Source organism: Aquarana catesbeiana, linkage group LG11 (genome assembly GCF_042186555.1).
Source record: "Aquarana catesbeiana isolate 2022-GZ linkage group LG11, ASM4218655v1, whole genome shotgun sequence".
Lineage (NCBI taxonomy): Eukaryota > Metazoa > Chordata > Amphibia > Anura > Ranidae > Aquarana > Aquarana catesbeiana.
The window spans coordinates 189972747-189995166 of NC_133334.1; the positions used below are offsets into that span (position 1 = coordinate 189972747).

Genomic DNA, 22420 nt, shown 5'->3' on the forward strand with positions numbered 1-22420 from the left:
TGTCATTCAAAGTGTGAGAGCACTGAAAGCTGAAAATTGGTCTGGGCAGGAGGGGGGTTTAAGTGCCCAGGAAGCAAGTGGTTAACCACTTGCCGACCGCCTAACGTATATATACGTCGGCAGAATGGCACGGGCAGGCAGAATCACGTACCTGTACGTGATCTGCCTCCCGCGGGCGGGGGGTCCGATCGGACCCCCCCCCGGTGCCAGCGGCGGTCGACATCTGACTGGGAGCGTCGGGAGGCGAGGGGGAGACCATCCGATCGTGGCCCCCCCCTCGCGATCGCTCCCAGCCAATGGGAATCCTCCTCTGCCTGTGTGTAGTTTCACACAGGCAGAGGATGTGATGTCATCTCTCCTCGGTCTGGCAGTTTCCGTCCCAGCGCCGAGGAGAGAAGACATGTAAGTGCACACAACACAAACACACACAGTAGAACATGCCAGGCATACTTTACACCCCCAATCCCCCCCCCCCGATCGCCCCCCGATCCCCCCCCAATCACCCCCCCCCCCCTGTCACAAACTGACATTAGCAGTATTTTTTTTTTTTTTTTTTTTTCTGATTACTGCATAGTGTCAGTTTGTGACAGTTAGTGTGGTAGGACAGTGAGTATTACCCCCCTTTAGGTCTAGGATACCCCCCTAACCCCCCCTAATAAAGTTTTAACCCCTTGATCACCCCCTGTCACCAGTGTCACTAAGCGATCATTTTTCTGATCGCTGTATTAGTGTCGCTGGTGACGCTAGTTAGGGACGTAAATATTTAGGTTCGCCGTCAGCGTTTTATAGCGACAGGGACCCCCATATACTACCTAATAAATGTTTTAACCCCTTGATTGCCCCCTAGTTAACCCTTTCACCACTGATCACCGTATAACTGTTACGGGTGACGCTGGTTAGTTTGTTTATTTTTTATAGTGTCAGGGCACCCGCCGTTTATTACCGAATAAAGGTTTAGCCCCCTGATCACCCGGCGGTGATATGCGTCACCCCAGGCAGCGTCAGATTAGCGCCAGTACCGCTAACACCCACGCACGCAGCATACGCCTCCCTTAGTGGTATAGTATCTGATCGGATCAATATCTGATCCAATCAGATCTATACTAGCGTCCCCAGCAGTTTAGGGTTCCCGAAAACGCAGTGTTAGCGGGATCAGCCCAGATACCTGCTAGCATCTGCGTTTTGCCCCTCCGCCCGGCCCACCCAAGTGCAGTATCAATCGAACACTGTCACTTACAAAACACTAAACGCATAACTGCAGCGTTCGCATAGTCAGGCCTGATCCCTGCGATCGCTAACAGTTTTTTTGGTAGCGTTTTGGTGAACTGGCAAGCACCAGCCCCAGGCAGCGTCAGGTTAGCGCCAGTACCGCTAACACCCACGCACGCACGCACGCACCGTACACCTCCCTTAGTGGTATAGTATCTGAACGGATCAATATCTGATCCGATCAGATCTATACTAGCGTCCCCAGCAGTTTAGGGTTCCCACAAACGCAGTGTTAGTGGAATCAGCCCAGATACCTGCTAGTACCTGCGTTTTGCCCCTCCACCCGGCCCAGCCCAGCCCACCTAAGTGCAGTATCGATCGATCACTGACATTTACAAAACACTAAACGCATAACTGCAGCGTTCGCAGAGTCAGGCCTGATCCTTGCGATCGCTAACAGTTTTTTTGATAGCGTTTTGGTGAAGTGCCAAGCGCCAGCGGCCTAGTACACCCCGGTCGTAGTCAAACCAGCACTGCAGTAACACTTGGTGGCGTGGCAAGTCCCATAAGTGCAGTTCAAGCTGGTGAGGTGGCAAGCACAAGTAGTGTCCCGCTGCCACCAAGAAGACAAACACAGGCCCGTCGTGCCCATAGTGCCCTTCCTGCTGCATTCGCCAATCCTAATTGGGAACCCACCGCTTCTGCAGCACCCGTACTTCCCCCATTCACATCCCCAACCAAATGCAGTCGGCTGCATGAGAGGCATTTTCTTTATGTCCTCCCGAGTACCCCTACCCAACGAACCCCCCCAAAAAAGATGTCGTGTCTGCAGCAAGCGCGGATATAGACGTGACACCCGCTATTATTGTCCCTCCTGTCCTGACAATCCTGGTCTTTGCATTGGTGAATATTTTGAACGCTACCATTCACTAGTTGAGTATTAGCGTAGGGTACAGCATTGCACAGACTAGGCACACTTTCACAGGGTCTCCCAAGATGCCATCGCATTTTGAGAGACCCGAACCTGGAACCGGTTAGTTATAAAAGTTAGTTACAAAAAAAAGTGTAAAAAAAAAAAAAAAAAAAAAATACAAAAATATAAAATAAAAAAAAAAAGTTGTCGTTTTATTGTTCTTTCTCTCTCTATTCTCTCTCTCTATTGTTCTGTTCTTTTTTACTGTATTCTATTCTGCAATGTTTTATTGTTATTATGTTTTATCATGTTTGCTTTTCAGGTATGCAATTTTTTATACCTTACCGTTTACTGTGCTTTATTGTTAACCATTTTTATGTCTTCAGGTACGCCATTCACGACTTTGAGTGGTTATACCAGAATGATGCCTGCAGGTTTAGGTATCATCTTGGTATCATTCTTTTCAGCCAGCGGTCGGCTTTCATGTAAAAGCAATCCTAGCGGCTAATTGGCCTCTAGACTGCTTTTACAAGCAGTGGGAGGGAATGCCCCTCCCCCCCAACGTCTTCCGTGTTTTTCTCTGGCTCTCCTGTCTCAACAGGGAACCTGAAAATGCAGCCGGTGATTCAGCCAGCTGACCATAGAGCTGATCAGAGACCAGAGTGGCTCCAAACATCTCTATGGCCTAAGAAACCGGAAGCTACGAGCATTTTATGACTTAGATTTCGCCGGATGTAAACAGCGCCATTGGGAAATTGGGAAAGCATTTTATCACACCGATCTTGGTGTGGTCAGATGCTTTGAGGGCAGAGGAGAAATTTAGGGTCTAATAGACCCCAATTTTTACAAAAAAGAGTACCTGTCACTACCTATTGCTATGATAGGGGATATTTACATTCCCTGAGATAACAATAAAAATGATTAAAAAAAAAAAAAAAAATGAAAGGAACAGTTTAAAAATAAGATAAAAAAATAATAATAATAAAGAAAAAAAAAAAAAAAAAAAAAAAAAAAAAAGCACCCCTGTCCCCCCTGCTCTCGCGCTAAGGCGAACGCAAACGTCGGTCTGGCGTCAAATGTAAACAGCAATTGCACCATGCATGTGAGGTATCGCCGCGAAGGTCAGATCGAGGGCAGTAAGTTTAGCAGTAGACCTCCTCTGTAAATCTAAAGTGGTAACCTGTAAAGGCTTTTAAAGGCTTTTAAAAATGTATTTAGTTTGTCGCCACTGCACGTTTGTGCGCAGTTTGGTATCCATGTACTCGGCCTAAGATCATCTTTTTTATTTCATCAAACATTTGGGCAATATAGTGTGTTTTAGTGCATTAAAATGTAAAAAAGTGTGTTTTTTCCCCAAAAAATGCGTTTGAAAAATCGCTGCGCAAATACTGTGTGAAAAAAAAAAATGAAACACCCACCATTTTAATCTGTAGGGCATTTGCTTTAAAAAAAATATATAATGTTTGGGGGTTCAAAGTAATTTTCTTGCAAAAAAAAATTATTTTTTTATGTAAACAATAAGTGTCAGAAAGGGCTTTGTCTTCAAGTGGTTAGAAGAGTGGGTGATGTGTGACATAAGCTTCTAAATGTTGTGCATAAAATGCCAGGACAGTTCAAAAGCCCCCCAAATGACCCCATTTTGGAAAGTAGACACCCCAAGCTATTTGCTGAGAGGCATGTCGAGTCCATGGAATAATTTATATTGTGACACAAGTTGCGGGAAAGAGACAATTTTTTATTTTTTTTATTTTTTTTTGCGCAAAGTTGTCACTAAATGATATATTGCTCAAACATGCCATGGGAATATGTGAAATTACACCCCAAAATACATTCTGCTGCTTCTCCGGAGTACGGAGATACCACATGTGTGAGACTTTTTGGGAGCCTAGCCGCGTACGGGACCCCGAAAACCAAGCACCGCCTTCAGGCTTTCTAAGGTCGTAAATTTTTGATTTCACTCTTCACTGCCTATCACAGTTTCGGAGGCCATGGAATGCCCAGGTGGCAAAAAAAACCCCCAAATGACCCCATTTTGGAAAGTAGACACCCCAAGTTATTTGATGAGAGGTATAGTGAGTATTTTGCAGACCTCACTTTTTGTCACAAAGTTTTGAAAATTGAAAAAAGAAAAAAAAAAATTTTTTTTCTCGTCTTTCTTTATTTTCAAAAACAAATGAGAGCTACAAAATACTCACCATGCCTCTCAGCAAATAGCTTGGGGTGTCTACTTTCCAAAATGGGGTCATTTGGGGGGGGTTTGTGCCACCTGGGCATTCCATGGCCTCCGAAACTGTGATAGGCAGTGAGGAGTAAAATCAAAAATGTACGCCCTTAGAAATCCTGAAGGCAGTGATTGGTTTTCGGGGTCCCATACGTGGCTAGGCTCCCAAAAAGTCTCACACATGTGGTATCCCCATACTCAGGAGAAGCAGCTAAATGTATTTTGGGGTGCAATTCCACATATTCCCATGGCATGTTTGAGCAATATATCATTTAGTGACAACTTTGTGCAAAAAAAAAAAAAAAAAAATAATAATAATTTGTCTCTTTCCCGCAACTTGTGTCACAATATAAAATATTCCATGGACTCGACATGCCTCTCAGCAAATAGCTTGGGGTGTCTACTTTCCAAAATGGGGTCATTTGGAGGGGTTTGAACTGTCCTGGCATTTTATGCACAACATTTAGAAGCTTATGTCACACATCACCCACTCTTCTAACCACTTGAAGACAAAGCCCTTTCTGACACTTTTTGATTACATGAAAAAATTATTTTTTTTTGCAAGAAAATTACCTTGAACCCCCACACATTATATATTTTTTTAAAGCAAATGCCCTACAGATTAAAATGGTGGGTGTTTAATTTTGTTTTTTCACAAAGTATTTGCGCAGCGATTTTTCAAACGCATTTTTTGGGGAAAAAACACACTTTTTTACATTTTAATGCACTAAAACACACTATATTGCCCAAATGTTTGATGAAATAAAAAAGATGATCTTAGGCCGAGTACATGGATACCAAACATGACATGCTTTACAATTGCGCACAAACGTGCAGTGACAACAAAATAAATACATTTTTAAAAGCCTTTAAAAGCCTTTACAGGTTACCACTTTAGATTTACAGAGGAGGTCTACTGCTAAAATTACTGCCCTCGATCTGACCGTCGCGGTGATACCTCACATGCATGGTGCAATTGCTGTTTACATTTGACGCCAGACCGACGCTTGCGTTCGCCTTAGCGCGAGAGCAGGGGGGACAGGGGTGCTATTATTTTTTTGCTTTTTTATCTTATTTTAAAACTGTTCCTTTCATTTTTTTTTTTTTTTTTTAATCATTTTTATTGTTATCTCAGGGAATGTAAATATCCCCTATGATAGCAATAGGTAGTGACAGGTACTCTTTTTTGAAAAAATTGGGGTCTATTAGACCCTAGATTTCTCCTCTGCCCTCAAAGCATCTGACCACACCAAGATCGGTATGATAAAATGCTTTCCCAATTTCCCAATGGCGCTATTTACATCCGGCGAAATCTAAGTCATAAAATGCTCGTAGCTTCCGGTTTCTTAGGCCATAGAGATGTTTGGAGCCACTCTGGTCTCTGATCAGCTCTATGGTCAGCTGGCTGAATCACCGGCTGCATTCTCAGGTTCCCTGTTGAGACAGGAGAGCCAGAGAAAAACACGGAAGACGGTGGGGGGGGGGGGGGGCATTCTCTCCCACTGCTTGTAAAAGCAGTCTAGAGGCTAATTAGCCGCTAGGATTGCTTTTACATGAAAGCCGACCGCTGGCTGAAAAGAATGATACCAAGATGATACCTAAACCTGCAAGCATCATTCTGGTATAACCACTCAAAGTCGTGAATGCTGTACCTGAAGACAAAAATATGGTTAACAATAAAGCACAGTAAACGGTAAAGTATAAAAAATTGCAGACCTGAAAAGCAAACATGATAAAACATAATAACAATAAAACATTGCAGAATAGAATACAGTAAAAAAGAGCAGAACAATAGAGAGAATAGAGAGAGAGAGAATAGAGAGAGAACAATAAAACGACAACTATTATTTTTTATTTTATATTTTTGTTTGTGTTTTTTTTTTTTTACACTTTTTTTGTAACTAACTTTTATAACTGTAACCGGTTCCAGGTTCGGGTCTCTCAAAATGCGATGGCATCTTGGGAGACCCTGTGAAAGTGTGTCCTAGTCTGTGCAATGCTGTACCCTACGCTAATACTCAACTAGTGAATGGTAGCGTTCAAAACATTCACCAATGCAAAGACCAGGATTGTCAGGACAGGAGGGACAATAATAGCGGGTGTCACGCCTATATCCGCGCTTGCTGCAGACACAACATCTTTTTTGGGGGGGGTTCGTTGGGTAGGGGTACTCGGGAGGACATAAAAATGCCTCTCATGCAGCCGACTGCATTTGGTTGGGGATGTGAATGGGGGAAGTACGGGCGCTGCAGAAGTGGTGGGTTCCCAATTAGGATTGGCGAATGCAGCAGGAAGGGCACTATGGGCATGACGGGCCTGTGTTTGTCTTCTTGGTGGCAGCGGGACACTATTTGTGCTTGCCACCTCACCAGCTTGAACTGCACTTATGAGACTCGCCACGTCACCAAGTGTTACTGCAGTGCTGGTTTGACTACGACCGGGGCGTACTAGGCCGCTGGCGCTTGCCAGTTCACCAAAACGCTACCAAAAAAACTGTTAACGATCACAGGGATCAGGCCTGACTCTGCGAACGCTGCAGTTATGCATTTAGTGTTTTGTAAGTGACAGTGATCGATCGATACTGCACTTGGGTGGGCTGGGCTGGGCCGGGCGGAGGGGCAAAACGCAGGTGCTAGCAGGTATCTGGGCTGATCCCGCTAACACTGCGTTTTTGGGAACCCTAAACTGCTGGGGAAGCCAGTATAGATCTGATCGGATCAGATATTGATCAGTTCAGATACTATACCACTAAGGGAGGTGTACGGTGCGTGCGTGGGTGTTAGCGCTACTGGCACTAACCTGACGCTGCCTGGGGCTGGTGCTTGCCAGTTCACCAAAACGCTACAAAAAAAACTGTTAGCGATCGCAGGGATCAGGCCTGACTCTGCGAACGCTGCAGTTATGCGTTTAGTGTTTTGTAAGTGACAGTGATCGATCGATACTGCACTTGGGTGGGCTGGGCTGGGCCGGGCGGAGGGGTAAAACGCAGTTGTTAGCAGGTATCTGGGTTGATCCCGCTAACACTGCGTTTTTGGGAACCCTAAACTGCTGGGGACGCTAGTATAGATCTGATCGGATCAGATATTGATGCGTTCAGATACTATACCACTAAGGGAGGTGTACGGTGCGTGGGTGTTAGCGGTACTGGGACTAACCTGACGCTGCCTGGGGCTGGTGCTTGCCATTTCACCAAAATGCTACCAAAAAAACTGTTAGCGATCGCAGGGATCAGGCCTGACTCTGCGAACGCTGCAGTTATGCGTTTAGTGTTTTGTAAGTGACAGTGATCGATCGATACTGCACTTGGGTGGGCTGGGCCGAGCTGGGCGGAGGGGCAAAATGCAGGTGCTAGCAGGTATCTGGGCTGATCCCGCTAACACTGTGTTTTTGGGAACCCTAAACTGCTGGGGACGCTAGTATAGATCTGATCGGATCAGATATTGATCTGTACAGATACTATACCACTAAGGGAGGCGTATGCTGCGTGCGTGGGTGTTAGCGGTACTGGCGCTAATCTGACGCTGCCTGGGGCGACGCATATCACCGTCGGGTGATCAGGGGGCTAAATCTTTATTCGGTAATAAACGGCGGGTGCCCTGACACTATAAAAAATAAACAAACTAACCAGCGTCACCCGTAACGGTTATACAGTGATCAGTGGTGAAAGGGTTAACTAGGGGGCAATCAAGGGGTTAAAACATTTATTAGGTAGTATATGGGGGTCCCTGTCGCTATAAAACGCTGACGGCGAACCTAAATATTTACGTCCCTAACTAGCGTCACCAGCGACACTAATACAGCGATCAGAAAAATGATCGCTTAGCGACACTGGTGACAGGGGGTGATCAAGGGGTTAAAACTTTATTAGGGGGGGTTAGGGGGGTACCCTAGACCTACAGGGGGCCTAACACTCACTGCCCTGACACTGTAACTGTCACAAACTGACACCAATACAGTAATGAGAAAAAAAAAAAAAAAAAAACCTGCTTGGTGTCAGTTTGGGGGGGGGGGGGTGATTGGGGGGGGGGATCGGGGGGGGGATCGGGGTGTTTAGTGTGCCTGGCATGTTCTACTGTGTGTAGTGTGTTGGTGCACTTACATTGCAGTCTTCTCTCCTCGGCCCGGAACGGAAAATACCGAGCCGAGGAGAGATGACATCATTTCCTCTGCCTCTGTGTACAATACAGAGGCAGGGAAATGATCCCATTGGCTGAGAGCGATCGCGAGGGGGGGGCCACGAATGGATGGCCTCCCCCTCACCTCCGATCGCCGGGGGAGATTTGCCGACCGCCGCAGGCACCGGGGGGGGATCCGATCGGACCCCCCACCCGCGGGCAGGCAAGGACGTACATATACGTCCTTTTGCCTGCCCGTGCCGCTCTGTCGACGTATATAGTCGTGCGGCGGTCGGCAACTGGTTAAACATGTTACCCATAGTATATATGTACTTATCGCTATATTTTCTCACATGTATTTAGCAGAACTATCTCTAGCTCCTGAAGAAGTGTTATATAAACGCGCAACATGTCGAGCGGAAAATAGAGAAAACCTACCCGACCTGCAACTCAACCCACAGTGTTTCTTTTCTACACTCATATGTGCAATCTGTTATTTGGGAAATTGGTTTCCATTCTTTATTATTTGAATGTTGGAACATATACACAATCAGTTGGGTTTAATGTGCATACAGGGCAGGATCTATTTTTTACACAGTACTTCTATTTGTACATTGTATCAACTATAATTATTTCTAATTTGTAACCTAAATTTAATAAAATAAAACTATTTTTACATTTTATAGTCTAACTACTCGTGTGCCCCCAAAGTCCAATTTCATTAGTTCCCATAATTTACACTGATGATCCTAGAATTGAACTTTTTGGCCATCAAAGAAAACGGCATGTCTGGCACAAACCCAACACATCACATCACCCAAAGAACACCATCCCCACAGTGAAACATGGTGGTGGCAGTATCATGCTGTGGGGATGTTTTTCAGCACTCGGGACTGGGAAACTGGTCAGGGTTGAGGGAAAGATGGATGGTGCTAAATGCAGGGATATGCTTGAGCAAAACCTGTACCACTCTGTGTGTGATTTGAGGCTGGGACGGAGGTTCACCTTCCAGCAGGACAATGACCCCAAACACACTGCTAAGCAACACTTTAAGGGGAAACATGTAAATGTGTTGGAATGGCCTAGTCGAAGCCCAGACCTCAATCCAATAGAAAATCTGTGGTCAGTCTTAAAGATTGATGTTCACAAGCGCAAGCCATCCAACTTGAAAGAGCTAGAGCAGTTTTGCAAGGAGGAATGGGCAAAAATCCCAGTGGTAATATGTGGCAAGCTCATAGAGACTTATCCAATGCGACTTGGAGCTGTGATAGCCGCAAAAGGTGGCTCCACAAAGTATTAACTTTAGGGGGAGAATAGTTATGCTTTTTCTGTTATTTTGTCCTATTTGTTTGCTTCACAATAATAAAAAAAAAAAAATCTTCAAAGTTGTGGGCATGTTCTGTAAATTAAATGATGCAAATCCTCAAACAATCCATGTTCCAAGTTGAGGCAACAAAATACAAGAAAGGGGTAAATACTTTTGCAAGGCACTGTGTGTGTGTGTGTGTGTGTATATATAAAAAAAAAAAAAATATATATATATATATATATATATATATATATATATATATATATATATATATATATATATATATATATATATATATATATATATATATATATATAGAAAAAAAGATGTGGACCGATGCTTGATGCAAAAAAGTGTCATTTACTGAAGATATTTCAATTTAGTACATGCAAGCCACTGTACAGTTCCGAGCGCACATCGCTCTTCGTCAGGCTATTCTGGCTGTGTGTGAAAAGCCAAAACACAGATTTCCTCTTATCCACACCCAGTCTGCCTCACACATGTGTATCAACTTAATTACTAAAAGACAAATAAACAACCACCTATAAAAATAATTAACCCTTGTTGTTACAACAAAACAAGTGAAAAAATCTCCTAACCTTCAATATACATTCTATTATATACATTAGTCATACTAATATACACATTTCTCTCTCATCTTCCATCACTATGATATTAAGTGGCAAGTGAGCTCTTTTAAATATACATCTCATACAATATATTAGTAATGACATTCTTAATCGTATCTCAGATCTCATCGAAGATTCCAGTTAGTATTCTTTTGTTTCACATTCCCAACAGGAATTCCTTCCAAACGATCTACGGGAGTATAATACATATAAAACATGACTATGATCCCCCTATGTCAAATGTCATATCCTATACAAATAAGTATAAATCATAGTCCTTGTTCATACCATCGGGATGCAAGGACTGTAATTTATTGATCCACCAAATCTCACGTCTCCTAAGTTTTAGAATCCTGTCCCCCCCTCTTTTATCACGGGGAATATCTTCCAATATCATAAATCTTAAGTCAGTATCCCTGTGTCCCATCTCGGTAAAATGACGCGACACAGGGAGACCCGACTGAGGATGTCGAATTGTACTGCGATGCTGTGCAATACGATCTTTTATCTTCTGGGTTGTCTCGCCTACGTAAATCAAATTACAGGGGCATATAAGAATGTAAATAACATAAGATGACTGGCAAGTATAGAAACCATTTATTGCTATCCTATTCTTTGTTACAGGATGATCGAAATGATTGCCTTTGAGCATCAGATTGCATTGAACGCACCCAAGACAAGGATAACAACCCTTCTTTTTCCTACCGAGAAAAGTAACCCTTCTCTCCTCCTGACTTTCTGGTTTAAATTCAGATCGTACCAGAAAATCACGTAGGGTTTTATTACGCCGATAAGCCTTCATGGGAATCTGTTGGAATTCCTCTATCTGTGGGTATGATCGTCTTAGGATCGTCCAATGTTTTCTTAATACACTAAATATTTTATCACTATAGCTATTGAATTGGAAGACAAATGGGATCCTAGGTCTGTCAGGATGATATTTTTTATTTTGTTGACAAATATCGGATGCTTGTAGGATTCTATTTAGTTCCCGTCTGATCAGGCTCTCCGGATAACCCCGCTCTTTAAACTTACAGCACATCTCGTCCAATCTTTGATCTCTTATTGTAATGTCACTCACGATACGTGTAACTCTAAGCAATTGGCTTCTAACAATGGATCCAAACACATGAGGGGGATGGTAACTGTCATACCTGAGTAACTGATTCCTATCTGTAGGCTTGGTGTATATATCCGTTTGAATAAGACCTTGCTTGATATATACCCGTGTATCTAAAAAGGGGACAGAGTCCCCCCCAATATGTATCTGAAACTGGATATTGGATGAAAAACTATTAATGGTTTCATTAAAGGCTTCAAGAGATTCAATGCTGCCCCGCCATATAGCAAAAACGTCATCTATGTACCGCCACCAGGTGGCGCAATGTTCCCGAAAACTTTCATTAATAAAAATATTTCTTTGTTCAAAATCATGCATAAAAGAATATGCATATGGCGGGGCAACATTGGAGCCCATGGCAACCCCCGTAAGTTGTACATAGAACTGGTCCCTGAAAAGAAAATAATTGTTATGCAAAATTAAATTAAACAATTTTTCAAAAAAGAAGATCTGTGCCTCCGAGTATTCCCGACTTTCCCTAATCAGGTTGATCGCTGCTTTAATACCAGCTTCGTGTGGAATAGATGTGTACAAGCTAGTTACATCCCAAGTGACGAGAATAAAATCCTCATTGATAGGAGGTAAGCCCCTAATTTTAGAGAGAAAGTCACCAGAGTCCTTGATAAAGGATGGAGTATTTTTCACCAACGGCGATAGCACTCTATCCAATAGCTTAGCTGTGGGTACAAAAATCGAATCATTCCCTGATACAATCGGGCGTCCTGGTGGGGACTGTTTATCCTTATGGATTTTGGGCAGTGTGTATAGCACCGGAACCCGAGTATGTGATGGTAACAGAAAATCTTGAAGGTCATGCGAAATGAGTCCTTCCTTAAATGCTGGCTTGACAATACTTTCTAAAGTCTTTTTAATGCCCCATGTGGGGTCAGAGTGTAAGGGTTTATATACTGTATCATCATCCAGTTGGCGCTTGATTTCGTTTTCATATGCCTGAGGATCCATAATAACCACCGAACCCCCTTTATCCGCGGGCTTACAAATGATATCTCTCCGCTTGGTTAACTCTCGCAGGGCTGATTTTTCATGAGGAGATAAATTATTAGGTACATGATCTTTAAAATCTATTTCTTGAATCAAACGTTTGATGTCTCGGGTAACTTCTTGTACAAACATCTCAACCGGTACATAGGTAGTGGGGGGAACAGATTTAGATTTCGTTAACAGTCCCAAGGATTTATTATCCAACCTCCCTTCAGTTGATTCATTCTGAATAAATGGTTTATGAAGAAAATGAACCTTCCTTCTAATATTACGAAAAAGGCGATACAGATCTTGGTCTAACTGGAAAGGATCTAAATGACTTTTAGGACAATATGATAACCCACGGTTAAAAATTCCTACCTCTTCTGATGACAAGACCCGCCTGGAGATATTGTGTACTAGGTCTCCCTTGATCGGCCACGGTTGCCTCGTGTGTAGCGATATCTGTCTTGACTCCCTTCTCTGTTTTAACGGGATCTGGTTTGCATCCGAGTAGTGGACAACTCTCTCCGATCTCCTTGCAAAAAATTGGATGAGGAATCGGTGTCAGTATTCGCTGAAGAGTTATCGGACATGTCCCTCCTGTGGTTACCATATTCGTTATGACCTCGTCGATTGTAAGGACGGGGCCAACGGTATACCTGATTTCTTTCATAATCCTCAATGTCCCGGTCAAATTTATTGCGTTTCCTAGTTTCCAACTCAAACCGATATTTATTAATATTCTCATCAGCCAACTCTTTACATCTGTTGAATTCCTCCAAACTCATTGCTGAGCGTAATTCTGATTCAATCTTGGTCAGTTGTTCAGACAGTGAAGATAATTCTTTGTGTATAAATGAGATGGTTAAGGTCATTATATCGAATGAACATTTATTCAAAATTTGCATAAATGTGCTCTTGTATTCATCATTATCATTGAATAAAGTCGGGGCCAGTCTTACCCTAAGACCTCTCGGAATCCGTTGTACCCGATGGTACTCAGCTAGCGTTAGTCCATGTAGTTCCAAGGACATATGTTTCCTTCTCAATTTCTCCCATGTACGGGAATTGTAAGCAGGAGTGTTACCCGTTAGGAAATTTCTGGATCCTGAGATCTGAGACATGATGTGTGTGGTCTCTTCCTGAGTGTACGAAAATGTCGAACCATTTGTGTCCATCTTGAATGAAGGTAACTTACTCACTGGGAGTATAATAATAAACTTCAGGTGGGTTACCCTCTTTTCTTAGATCCTGTCCGATCAAGGTACCGTCAGGGTGGACTCCCAACCTTCCACCATAAATGGATAGAAAAAAAAGATGTGGACCGATGCTTGATGCAAAAAAGTGTCATTTACTGAAGATATTTCAATTTAGTACATGCAAGCCACTGTACAGTTCCGAGTGCACATCGCTCTTCGTCAGGCTATTCTGGCTGTGTGTGAAAAGCCAAAACACAGATTTCCTCTTATCCACACCCAGTCTGCCTCACACATGTGTATCAACTTAATTACTAAAAGACAAATAAACAACCACCTATAAAAATAATTAACCCTTGTTGTTACAACAAAACAAGTGAAAAAATCTCCTAACTTTCAATATACATTCTATTATATACATTAGTCATACTAATATACACATTTCTCTCTCATCTTCCATCACTATGATATTAAGTGGCAAGTGAGCTCTTTTAAATATACATCTCATACAATATATTAGTAATGACATTCTTAATCGTATCTCAGATCTCATCGAAGATTCCAGTTAGTATTCTTTTGTTTCACATTCCCAACAGGAATTCCTTCCAAACGATCTACGGGAGTATAATACATATAAAACATGACTATGATCCCCTATGTCAAATGTCATATCCTATACAAATAAGTATAAATCATAGTCCTTGTTCATACCATCGGGATGCAAGGACTGTAATTTATTGATCCATCAAACCTCACGTCTCCTAAGTTTTAGAATCCTGTCCCCCCCTCTCTTATCACGGGGAATATCTTCCAATATCATAAATCTTAAGTCAGTATCCCTGTGTCCCATCTCGGTAAAATGACGCCACACAGGGAGACCCGACTGGGGATGTCGAATTGTACTGCGATGCTGTGCAATACGATCTTTTTTGTACCCACAGCTAAGCTATTGGATAGAGTGCTATCGCCGTTGGTGAAAAATACTCCATCCTTTATCAAAGACTCTGGTGACTTTCTCTCTAAAATTAGGGGCTTACCTCCTATCAATGAGGATTTTATTCTGGTCACTTGGGATGTAACTAGCTTGTACACGTCTATTCCACACAAAGCTGGTATTAAAGCAGCGATCAACCTGATTAGGGAAAGTCGGGAATACTCGGAGGCACAGATCTTCTTTTTTGAAAAATTGTTTAATTTAATTTTGCATAACAATTATTTTCTTTTCAGGGACCAGTTCTATGTACAACTTACGGGGGTTGCCATGGGCTCCAATGTTGCCCCGCCATATGCATGTTCTTCTATGCATGATTTTGAACAAAGAAATATTTTTATTAATGAAAGTTTTCGGGAACATTGCGCCACCTGGTGGCGGTACATAGATGACGTTTTTGCTATATGGCGGGGCAGCATTGAATCTCTTGAAGCCTTTAATGAAACCATTAATAGTTTTTCATCCAATATCCAGTTTCAGATACATATTGGCGGGGACTCTGTCCCCTTTTTAGATACACGGGTATATATCAAGCAAGGTCTTATTCAAACGGATATATACACCAAGCCTACAGATAGGAATCAGTTACTCAGGTATGACAGTTACCATCCCCCTCATGTGTTTGGATCCATTGTTAGAAGCCAATTGCTTAGAGTTACACGTATCGTGAGTGACATTACAATGAGAGATCAAAGATTGGACGAGATGTGCTGTAAGTTTAAAGAGCGGGGTTATCCGGAGAGCCTGATCAGACGGGAACTAAATAGAATCCTACAAGCATCCGATATTTGTCAACAAAATAAAAAATATCATCCTGACAGACCTAGGATCGCATTTGTCTTCCAATTCAATAGCTATAGTGATAAAATATTTAGTGTATTAAGAAAACATTGGACGATCCTAAGACGATCATACCCACAGATAGAGGAATTCCAACAGATTCCCATGAAGGCTTATCGGCGTAATAAAACCCTACGTGATTTTCTGGTACGATCTGAATTTAAACCGGAAAGTCAGGAGGAGAGAAGGGTTACTTTTCTCGGTAGGAAAAAGAAGGGTTGTTATCCTTGTCTTGGGTGCGTTCAATGCAATCTGATGCTCAAAGGCAATCATTTCGATCATCCTGTAACAAAGAATAGGATAGCAATAAATGGTTTCTATACTTGCCAGTCATCTTATGTTATTTAAATTCTTATATGCCCCTGTAATTTGATTTACGTAGGCGAGACAACCCAGAGGATAAAGGATCGTATTGCACAGCATCGCAGTACAATTCGACATCCCCAGTCGGGTCTCCCTGTGTCGCGTCATTTTACCGAGATGGGACACAGGGATACTGACTTAAGATTTATGATATTGGAAGATATTCCCCGTGATAAAAGAGGGGGGGACAGGATTCTAAAACTTAGGAGACGTGAGGTTTGGTGGATCAATAAATTACAGTCCTTGCATCCCGATGGTATGAACAAGGACTATGATTTATACTTATTTGTATAGGATATGACATTTGACATAGGGGGATCATAGTCATGTTTTATATGTATTATACTCCCGTAGATCGTTTGGAAGGAATTCCTGTTGGGAATGTGAAACAAAAGAATACTAACTGGAATCTTCGATGAGATCTGAGATACGATTAAGAATGTCATTACTAATATATTGTATGAGATGTATATTTAAAAGAGCTCACTTGCCACTTAATATCATAGTGATGGAAGATGAGAGAGAAATGTGTATATTAGTATGACTAATGTATATAATAGAATGTATATTGAAGGTTAGGAGATTTTTTCACTTGTTTTGTTGTAACAACAAGGGTTAATTATTTTTATAGGTGGTTGCTTGTCTTTTAGTAATTAAGTTGATACACATGTGTGAGGCAGACTGGGTGTGGATAAGAGGAAATCTGTGTTTTGGCTTTTCACACACAGCCAGAATAGCCTGACGAAGAGCGATGTGCGCTCGGAACTGTACAGTGGCTTGCATGTACTAAATTGAAATATCTTCAGTAAATGACACTTTTTTGCATCAAGCATCGGTCCACATCTTTTTTTCTATCCATTTATGGTGGAAGGTTGGGAGTCCACCCTGACGGTGCCTTGATCGGACAGGATCTAAGAAAAGAGGGTAACCCACCTGAAGTTTATTATATATATATATATATATATATATATATATATATATATATATATATATATATATATATTATAATATAATTTTTTTTTTTTTTTTTTTTCGAAATCCCTTGATTAATACTCGATCCTGGTTATTCTCCAAGGCAGGCTTAAAGTGGTTGCAAAGCCGCAGGGTTTTCACCTTAATGCATTAAGGTGAAAAACCACCTGTGTTGCAGCTCCCCCCCCCCCCCCCCCCCCCGAAAGCGACTTTCCATGGGGCCACCTGATGAAGAGGAGGGGCCAGGAGTGCCAGCTGAGGACCCCAGAAGAATTTTATTTTTTTTTCTTTAAGTTCAAGGTCAGCAGGTTTTTAAGCCAGATTAAAAAAATGTTTAGTGTCAGTGTTGGGCCCCATTCGTACCATTTTAAAAATTCTACTCATTTAAACACTGCCTGTTCACTCCACACTCAGCTTCCTGTCATTCAAAGTACAGGAGCTTCTTTTTCAGTCCGATGTGATTGTTTTTGGCCTTATAGACCTCCAAACCCCGCAAAAACTATTGATACGCACAATTTTCAGGCACTCTCTCAAAAGTCTGTGGGGTCTAAACATACTATTTTGCACTAGCTTTTTATTTGATTTTATATCGCCATCTAATCTGATTTCCCCATAGAGGAGAGCAAGACTGTGTCGGTGTCTGCTAGGCTGAGCGGACACAGACCTGTCATCCGTCTGTTTAGCGGGGATCCGTGGAGTGAGCAAGCAGAATCTGCTACACTGGGGTGCCCATGTGAAAGGGGCCTTAGCCTTTGTCTGAGAAGTGGGAGTGGTTGTGTAGTTTAGCAAAATACATTGGACAGGGCTGACACCACTTGGTGTACAAAAGTCTCTGCTGTCAACCCACAATGGGGTTTAAGAAGCAGTGCATTTCTTGCAGATTTATAGGTATTTTTCTGTAGAAATGCATGAATTGGAGAGTTGTAGTGTGTGTGTGTGTGTGTTGTGTTTTTTTTTGCCCTTGACATATGCTTTAGGTTTTTATACATCGCATAAAGGTTTAAATTCAGCTGTTTAGAGGGCAGTGGTAAAACAGTTTGGCTAGGTTCACAGCATTGTGTATCTATTTTATGTGTTTCCTGAATTTGTGAATGGAACCGTTAAGACGCTTTTACTTTTCAGGCTATAGCAGCCATATAGTGTGAACGTTGCGGAGGATAGTGGTAGTACTACAAACTACCTGCAGAGAAACAGAAAAATGGCATTGGACATAACTCTTTTTGTCTTTATGTTTAATAGAAAAAAAAGTGAATTGGGTAATCCATGCATATTAAGAGTCCTTGCGTGCATGGCTACATGAAGCCCTACATGAAGCTGGCTGCAGATGCTTGGACTGAAACTTTTCCGGATTCCATTTGACTGGGCTATTAGACCAGTGCTGTGGAATACACCATGACTATCTTGTATCTCCTTTTTTTTTTTTTTTTTATCTGTGTAGTGGAAAAAAACAAAAAAAACCAAATATTTGCTTATTTTTGTAACACCTGGGTAAGTTGACGTTTGTAATAGACTGCCATCTCCAAAAATGGAAAGTTGATATACAACAGCCCTCTAAGGACTATATTTCGAAACCTGAAAATACCCAGATGCTCTAGTATTTGAAAGCATTTCATTTAGGTGGCCACAGAGGTGTAACTCTTGAGCATTTGTACAGGAGTTATTTATCCCTGACACTGGGTCATGTTCTCAGTATGCTGATAATGAGCTTGGATATGTACAAAACTGTGCATGTACTTTGTAAAAGAATTTGCCAGGGGGACGTTTGTTTTGCATGCAGTAAATTTTTAAAACACTCCTGTATTAAGACTTGTTGCAATTTCTGCATGTAAGATGGCTGCAGAATGTTTTTTATAGCACCTTCAGTTAAAACATACCCCGAGCAGTGTGGAATAAAACAGAAAGGTAGTACTATCTAAAGTCATATTTGCTAGAAACACGCAAATACAAATTTTTCGTTTGAGCGATACAATATTTTGGATTATACTGCTGCCTTGAGAAGCAATTGGACACTGGAAAAGAAGAAAACGTCCCTCACTCCCAGTATGGTCTAGGAAAATGGATGGCCTTTTTTTCTGAGAAAAGTTAAACTATTTTTACAAGCCAGAAACCCAGTTCAGCTGCAAGCCCTGGATCTCCAATTCCCCCAAACATCCAGGCTAGTCCTCTTTGACATAAAGGGATGCCCCAACTTTCTATAGTGAGGGGTGTCTGTTCGGGTACGGGTGGTAGATTCCAAGAGCTACAAACTGGAGTTTGCTCCTCCTTCATGTCTTCCTACTACCTGCTTCACTGCACAAGTTATCAGACCCCAATACAGCCATTGCAGGTCTTCTGAATCAGGGAGTTATTTTTCCAGTTCCTGTGGTGGAAAGGTTTCTTGGATTTTCAGGTTCCAAACCAAAGGGGGGCATTTTCCCCATTTTGGTTCTCAAGGTTCTAAATGTCTAAATTTGGACCTGAAAATTCTTCATGGAATCGACTTTTTCTTGCCTACTGTAGATGTCAAGGACATGTACTTGCATGTCTCTATTTTTTTTTTCTCAGGAATCCCTTTGCTTTGGATCCCCAGCACTTCAGTTTGTGGCCCTACCATTTGGTCTCTCTTCTGCACCCCATATGTTCACAAAGGCTCTCGCCCCATGTGCTTACCATTGTATGATCTCAAGGTATCCCGATTGTGGGGTATCTGGATGACCTCCAGTTGAGGGAGCGGTTGACACGTTTTGACCTACAATGTGACGCTGACAGATTTAAACCCTAAAAAAATTTCAGTTGGATCCCAAACCTTCAGAAGTTGGCATTGGAGCCAACTCCTTGCTTGGAGTATCTGGGTCATTATCATAAAATACTGTTCAAGCTAAAGTTGCCTTTTCACCTGAAAAAAAATGCCAGCTCTCCGCTTTCATACTCCAAGAGTGGACTGACTCTTCACTTTTCCCTGAGAGTCATGTGGCTAATGGTAGCCTTCTATGAGCCAGTCCTACAGACTCCCTACTACTCAATATCCTGTCGTAAGAAAAATCGCTTCGGTCTCTGAACAAACTGATGCACTTGTTAATTAAAGACCAGGTTGTCTCTGGTGTGGCTGTTAACTAATCCAGCTCTGGAGTTGGAGAAATATCTCTTGGAGGGTCCTCACAATGGATTCCAGCCTCACATTGGATACCTGCTTATCGAGCCAGGGAGGAATCCTAAACATCTTGTCTTTGCAAGCGACTTGAATGCCAGAGGAATCCCATATCCCGATCAAAGTTCTGAAGCTCTGGGCAATTTAATTTTTCATTCATTCTGGTGGGTCATTATCAGGATCCAATCAATGTCACAGCAGTGGTGTACATCAGTTATTAGGGAGGTACCATAAGTCTTGCTGCTGCAAAAGAGGTTGAAGGCATTCTGTCCAGGACAGAACTTTATCATTCTAGCCTTGTCTGCTGTTTTACATATCAGGTGTAGGCAACTGGCAGACAGATTCCTGAGCCAGCAGCACCTGGATCTGGGAGAATGGGTTCTACACTCAGAGAAGTTCCTGGACCTGTGTCATAGGTGAGGGGGCTCCAGATGTGTACCTCCCAGTCTCTAGGTTGATCAACTACCTGAATAGGTTTGTCTGCAGGTGCAGAGATCCTCTGGAACCAGAGAAAGGTCTGGTGGCTCCATGGTATCAGCACATCTTGATCTACGCTTCTCCTGCCCTGAAATGCCTTTCTCATCTATAGACAATTGTGAGTATCATAATTGTTTGCTGTTTTCACAGTTGCTTGCATTTTTAGGGCTGGCCCTTTTTTATACTTAACAGAAGTTTTAAAGATAATATTATGTTTGTGTGAACTAAAATTGAATCTAAGTGTATTTTTAAATAAAAGTTTAGATTTGATAAACAGGTGTGCAGATACTATGTAACAGGATAAAAAAATGAAATAACTGCCATAGTTTTTATTCTACTGGCTATTTGATTAAAAAATATATATTTATATATAATTTTGTTTGCTTAGGGGTTTAAAAACCTTTCCTTGTAAAATTAGAGGATGTTTATAAAAAAAATCGGTCTGTCAGTGACCACCTTTTTTAGTGATTTTGTAGCTATGGGTTTATAAGAGATCAGCTCGCTTTTTAACCTGATCAAGCTGTGTTGATTTAAGAAAGTTTGTTCCTATGTATTGTAATTATATATGTACATAGGGTAGACTGATTTGATGATTGCATTGTCAGACCCTGCTAGCTACAAAGACTATAGTAGGTCTATTCATAAATGTGTTCACACATTTTTCTAACTAGATTCAAATTGAAAACTGAATTCTGATTGAATGTTGTGTGAATCTGCTGTGAAAATTCTTACATTTTGGACCATATGAGTTGGTCCTTGCTATAAAAATAAACCCTATGTCGTTTATCTCGACAGTTGAGAGGATTTGTTGCACCCCCTAGTGGATATTCTGCAAACTGCTATATTTAATATTTATTATTTATTTTAGGTACTTGTATAGCGCCGTCAATTTACGCAGCGCTTTACATATACATAGTACATTCACATCAGTCCCTACCCTCAAAGAGCTTACAATCTAAGGTCCCTAATTCACATTCATACATACTAGGGACAATTTAGACAGGATCCAATTAACCTACCAGCATGTCTTTGGAGTGTGGGAGGAAACCAGAGTACCCGGAGGAAACCCACGCAGGCACAGGGAGAACATGCAAACTCCAGGCAGGTAGTGTCGTGGTTGGGATTTGAACCAGCAACCCTTCTTATTGCTAGGTGAAAGTGCTACCCACTACACCACTGTGCCGCCCTGACAAAAATACAATACAATGACAAAAATATATTGCAACAAGTTTGTAAAATTTAAAACCCATCTAAAACTAATTTCAGCTTTACAATGGAATAATAAAAATATATGGCAACTAATGATACAGCAAAATGTATCTACTCGGACAGCCAGAATCTGGAGCAGCTTTGCATGGCAACTAATCAGCTTCTGACTTTCATTTTCAAAGCCTAACTGAAAGCGGTGGGCCAGCTGAAAAAAAAAAAAATTCAAAGTCAGCAGCTACAAACATTGTAGCTGCTACAAACACTGTAGCTGCTGACTTTTAATAAGCACACTTACCTGTCCAGAGTGCCCGTGATGTTGACTGCCCGAGGCCGACCCTTCCCTTGGCTGTCGGGTCCCGTCGCCGCCATTCGAACTAAGGGAAACAGGCGCGCCCCATTCCCCAGAAAACAATGTGAGGAGGAGAAGACTAAAGATCACCGCGGTGTAGGAGGTGGCGGATTAGGACGATCTGGCTAGCAACAGCCATTTCAGGTAAGTTAAAAAAATTTTTTTTTTCTCCAGTTTTTTAGAAACATTTTGATGTAATTTTTTTTTTTTTTTAGGTTGGCCCTCTACTTGAAGAAGCTGATTGGTTGCCATGCACAGCTGGTCCAGATTCTGCCTTCTCCAGTTTTGATAGTTTCTCTTTCATAGTAGTAACATGAATAAAGGAGTTGTGTATTATTGCTTATCATATGGCCTAAATGTCTCTATTTTTGGGCTTGGGAAGAAACAAACAGAAGT

General features: G+C 41.9%; 1 protein-coding gene across 3 annotated transcripts in view; it reads left to right on the forward strand.

The window, feature by feature from the left end:
* SPTBN2 (spectrin beta, non-erythrocytic 2) overlaps positions 1-22420 on the forward strand; it is a 1434510-nt gene that overhangs the window by 1066558 nt on the left and 345532 nt on the right. The window lies entirely within an intron of this gene.